Raw genomic sequence first — 5,796 nt, forward strand, 5'->3', positions numbered from 1 at the left:
CCAAGAGTTTTTGTGGTGTGCAGTAAAATAAAGATGCTTCCTAGAATGAGACTATTGGCACTTGGTGCGTGGTTTGTTGCTTCCCGGTTGAGCCGTTGCAACACTTACCTGAACCTTCCTGCTGCACGAACCTCGCGCGCACGTGAGCAAGGTGCCAACTGATCAAGGGTGCCCCAAAACGGGAAGGATGCAAAAAAGAGCAGGTTTACAACAAAAAAGTACACACCGTGCCGGCACTGTCACCGGCGAGAGTGACAAAGTCATGTCGTGGTACGCGGGTCTGACCCTAATGGGCACGCACCGCTAACCGTCTCGAGGATTTCTTTCGGCGAAAGACACGGCTGCTTTGCGGGCGGCACGCTTTCATGTGTGTGGTGCTTCGTGGTGAACTTTGGATAAAAATTGCACCGTGACTGAGCCGACCGTCCCGGCCAGACAACCGTTGACAAATCGATGCGTTTTGGTCGCTAGTTCCTGGCTAGTTTGCCGCGCGTGATTCTAAGACCTTTCGGGCGATTGGATGCTCCTACGGCTGAACCACAACGGCTCAGTAATGCTAATTAAAACTAGACACTGGTACCGCTACTGATTGACCCAGAAAAAAAGTGAGGACGTATTAAGAGATTGGGTGTGGGGAGATTCTTCTACATCAAACGAGCGCCACGTATTACATCACTCACCCAGAGTCCCTTGAAAGTGAGGACACTTGCAATAGATAACCACTACTCCTCGAATCATACCCATCCGGCAGCTGGATGACATGTGAGAGCTGCCACACCAACGAATGGGTGATAACGATTCGAACAAAATGCGATAAGGTTGTACGATGCTAGGCGAGACTCTAACACTGATTTCTCACCGTTTCGGTCGAATGTTGCGCCTCTTCCCAATGTCTAACAATCCTCTTCCAAGGTGAAACCTTTAACTTCCGCCCGCAAATCATCATGAAAGCCCTTCTGTATTTCTTTCTTTTCGGTGAGGAAGCTACCAACAAGAATCATTGGTAGAACTTAAGCGCAACTCACCACAATAAAACAGTCTGCGTGTGTGGAGTCCGCGGAGAGAAACAAGTTTCCAAATCAATTAACAACCCTCGCGCCTGTACACCTTACCCGACTGGCGGTATCCGGCTCCGGCTAGAGGGAGCGTCCACAAGTGCTGGTTGTGTGCGTATAGTTGAAGTAGGAGAAAATCAAAAATCCTTATCGAATCGTTGGTGAGTTGAGGTTTTTTGCCGTTGTTGTTAGGAAAGTGTTAGTTTCAAGGTTCATTAAAGTATGATTAACGAAATTGCTCTTATTATCTAGCTTCGTACCGGTAGGAACCGATCATGGTATAACCTTCGCTGTACGAGCATGGAGAAAATAAGAATTGTTTGCTCTTTCTACACTATTAATTCCGTTTTCGCTATTCATACTTGAAGCAAGCTTGTGCTTTGCCGACCAAGAAAAATCTTTCTACGAGTTTTACATCAACATGAACAAACTCTACTACAAACTAGTAAAAATCTCTGAAATAATAGTAAACTCCATCTTATTTTTCTCTCTTCTCAAGTACGGCACTTCATCGTGTGCCCTCTGTAGCATCTGGTTAACGGCATGCAGGCCACTTGTAACCAACTCAACTGCACCAGATAACTTGTTCTGCCGCTCGTCAACTTGGGGCATGAAAGCACTCGGAAGCTAAAGTTGCATTTCTCGGCTGCCTGCCACGCGTGCTTCCCACACCACGAAAGGTCTAAAGGGCCAAAGAACTTTTAATCACAATGTTTATCGTGTGCTGCACTAAAACCCGAGAGATTTGGAGACGCCAGTCGTCGCTCCTTGAAAGCCGCCAGAAACTGGTGGATGAAAAAAAAAAAAAAGAGGACGCCGACAGACAGGTCGGATGCGGCAGAATGTTGGATGGTTTTGCGGATATGTTTACAGTGGCACATAAATTATGTATGGTTGAATTTTCTAGCCCTGCTCGCTGGTGCTACCGTGTGTGCCCGACGGTTTTGTGTGCGAGTGCAAAGCGCGTTCTACGAGGCATGCGTACGCCGAAACACACCGTCTGTCTGGCTCAAGTACTGACCACTCGGAAGTGCACCAGACTGTAAGGGAGAGCTCGATAGACCATCAACCGAGCAGCATCAAATGTAGGTTATGTTTAGATCGCACCCAACAATCCACAGTTCCGGGATCGTCCAACACGTTCCGTCACGTTAGATTGGTTGGTGTTTTCGGCGCGGAGGCACGTTTTGGATGTGGAAAATGTGTTCGTACCGGAAAAAAAACCTACCCCGAGTTCGGAAAAATGGTTTCAAGTTACAAAATCCCTCGCGGCATGAATGATGATCGATGGGTGTAGCCGGTATGCGCGTGTAGGAGGAGAATGCACATCACCATTTGCTCGGGGCGAAGTGAAAACCCTTACACGTAGGTTCTATGCATTTGGCCCACCAGAAAGGCAGCCAGAAACGTCAATTTCTCCATCTCCCACACGGAACATTCGCATCCGTCCTCGGGGGGGCAACTATCGCGTGAGGTTGGACGCAGCGAAGGAGCAAAGAATTGTGGCACGCTTCCAGACACAATTTGCATTTCGATCGAGTCAAAACGAGTATTGCACCGAGTGCCATAGGGTGGGCATTCCGTCCCGCAAACGCCCGTAAGGATGAATTTTCACTTAATTGCAATCCAAACAGAGCATTTGGTGGATGAAATGGCGCGTGCTTTACACCCCTCACATCACGCCAAAAGACCCCGTTTTGGCCTAGTTTGGTGAAGCGTTGGAATTCATTCCATTCTGTAATAATTTTAGTGTTTTGCACGGGGCACGATTCAATGGGCACGATTTTTGGTTCGGTTGTACCGAGGACGAGGACAACCTTCCTGACATCTCTCCAATTTAGCTGCTACTGTTTGGACAATGGTTACAAGCGTGTTTTTTTTTTTGCTGTACTGTTGCTTCAGTACCATGAAGAGCATAAGAGGCTACCGGCAAAGCGTTGGCATGTGCTGTTGACTTTTCCAACTTCTTGTAAACACACACTCCGCTAGGTCACTCGTATTTGTTATACACTCGTCCGGGAACTCTGGCGATGAGGTGGTTGAGCTGGTGATGACCAACAGCGAAAAAAATGAACCCCTTCCATACGGGCAGAGTTGATGAATGTGATGTTGTTGACGAAATTGTTGGTAGTTAATGTCGTCGTCATCATCACGTTAACTCTTGTCAGCTTTCCCGAAGCAATGCCGAGTTATGCCGAGTTCCGAGGTGATTTGTTTGTCTATTTTTGTGATATTTTTTTAACGCATCACACATTACCCGTTTGGAAAAGTTGTCTGGTAGCGGTGAATGAATTTCTATGCTTACCGGCGAACCAGAGGAATTGGTAGTGTTCCCACTTGGCTCCGAAAGCTCGCCACTCCAGTAGCGAGCGGATAAGAAAAGCTCTCATTTTAATTAATCTCAAGGACGACCACCGACAGCAAACCCACACAGGCTGTCGCTTGTGGTGACGAATGCGGCGCTTGTTTTCGCAGCTGGTTCCGCACCAGGTCGGTCCGCACCGTGGGTCGTGGAATTATCCACCCCAAAACGCCTTATAGCCGCCATCGATCAGCTTCATATGAAATGCTGCAATGGTGGAAGGAGTTGACAGCTCACGATAATGCAACAAAACAATATGAGTGCAGCAGGGAAGGAAACTCGGGAGACTGGAGAGCATTGCTGACCCTTGCGGTTGAAACCAGCTCATTAGTGCGTGGTAGATAAGGGGCGGTTCGAAGCTAGCTGACTAGTTTTTGGAGTTACCATGTAACAAGTGGCACTCGATCGTGCGGGCTTTGATTGACTTTTGTTTTGTCATGCCTTCCTTGGAGGAGCGATTTCATTCTTCACAGCAGTTTGTATTAGCTAAAACTGGTTAGTTATGATAATCGTAACTTGCATTAGAGCTGATTGGAAAACTCTATCCAACTAGTTTCAAATTAGCCATTTTTTTGACGTTTAAAGAGGCTTATCAAGCGGAAATAGTTCCTTGCAATCGTTTCATTAACTTGCCTTATGATATGGTTCAGTTCCCTTTTTACCAGCAAACGAGATTTCCATGAGCAATTTTGGAAGGTCTGATGCTTATCACGTGAAAACGTAACACGCCTCCACCAGCACTGGGGTTGGCCAATTAGCAATAATTTCGTTACGCCCAATTGGTGGTGCAAATATATAATCCGATGCCGAATGATTGACAGCCGGATGACAGCTTGACAGGTGTTTCTGAGGGTAAATGGATTTTCAAAACAAACCACCAGGGGCCGATTCTTTGATGATATCAGACGGAGTTGCTTTCAAACGTAAAGCTGCTGATTAACCATCCATCCATTCATCCGTGTTTGATGATGTTCTGCTGTTTCAGGGATAGTTTCCAACACTTCCGATTGTAGTTTAATGACACACCGCTCCTCTTCGGTTTCTACCTCTCTAGACTTCGCTCACATTAATCAAATGTCGTTAAATAGTGGTATTTTGAGAAATTTCTACCGACGAATGATAACGACGAACTGAAAAATTAGCAACCGCCTGAAGGAATGTCCCGGTCGCTAAGCCACCGGAGCAAAAGTACCACACAAAGCCACCGTGCGAGATAAGATCACCAGTTACGAGACTCCAACGAGTGAGGGTGATGTGGACTTAATTTAATTAAGACCATCCTTTGCACGCGATACTTTGAACCGCGTGCTTATTTTCCCAGCTGCTTTCGTGGCTCGCAAGTCACCTTGCCAGAATGCGTCTTACGACGCAAACCGTAACTTGGCAAAAGGTGGCAAATATTTGACCGGTGGAGCAATCGTCGGAGAGGATAGTTTAATTATTTGCTTCTTGATAGCCGAGCGCTCTGGACGTAAAAAAAGGGGAAACGCTGTTTATCGGACGCCTTTTGGCGCAATGAAGTGGGATTGCTGTAGATAAAAGGGGGAATTTTGCTGGTGTTTGTTTGCCGGTGTGATAAGCACCCTTTGCACTTTTTGAAGACATTAAGAACGAATCCGTAACTGCTTGTAATGGCTGCTAAGGATAGTTCAACGTTGTCTTCATCGTTAGAATGTGGTTATTTTTCATGAGACTTTTTAAGGGAGTAAGTGGCAATCTGCGAAGAAAAACGCTTAAAGACACAATATTCTTCTTCGGAATCGTTCATCTTACCAGATTAGGTTGAATGTTAAAGTTTAATGGGTCACGTGAATGCCTTTATCGCTGCTAGAAGTTCGAGCAGATGGTTTTAACTGTCTTCTTTCTCTAAATGACGCTACAGTGGGCAATCTGTGGAAGCAAACCGCTCATGAATCATGTTTTGAAACAAAGAATCTTTTATAGCAGAATCATTAGACAAGATCTTTTAAGTAGCCTAGTAGTTGCTTGTGCCAAAAGAACAGTAATTTTACGTTTATTTGTTTCTGTGCTGGCAAACAGCTCTTTAACATCTACTATTATTTTATTTTGATTCAACTTAGGGTACCTTAAGCTTGTACTAAGTGTTAAATGATCTAAGAATCCATTAAACCAATTCAACCAAGAAACTAGACGGAATCTGGTTGTCTTTGCATCATAAAAATGACATCAGACAATCCAGTTTGTAACATCGTTCTGTTCACAAGGACAGAAGAGACCAGATAGTCTGAGATATCGTCGCTTAGATAAGTGCTCCACACAAACTTGCGACAAGTCCAAACCACGAATCGTTTAGATCTTATCTAGAGGCTTAACTCTGTAAGAAATCTTAAAGAATTACTCTCAGAAAATCTTTAAGAC

This window comes from Anopheles maculipalpis, chromosome 2RL (assembly GCF_943734695.1).
Source record: "Anopheles maculipalpis chromosome 2RL, idAnoMacuDA_375_x, whole genome shotgun sequence".
Lineage (NCBI taxonomy): Eukaryota > Metazoa > Arthropoda > Insecta > Diptera > Culicidae > Anopheles > Anopheles maculipalpis.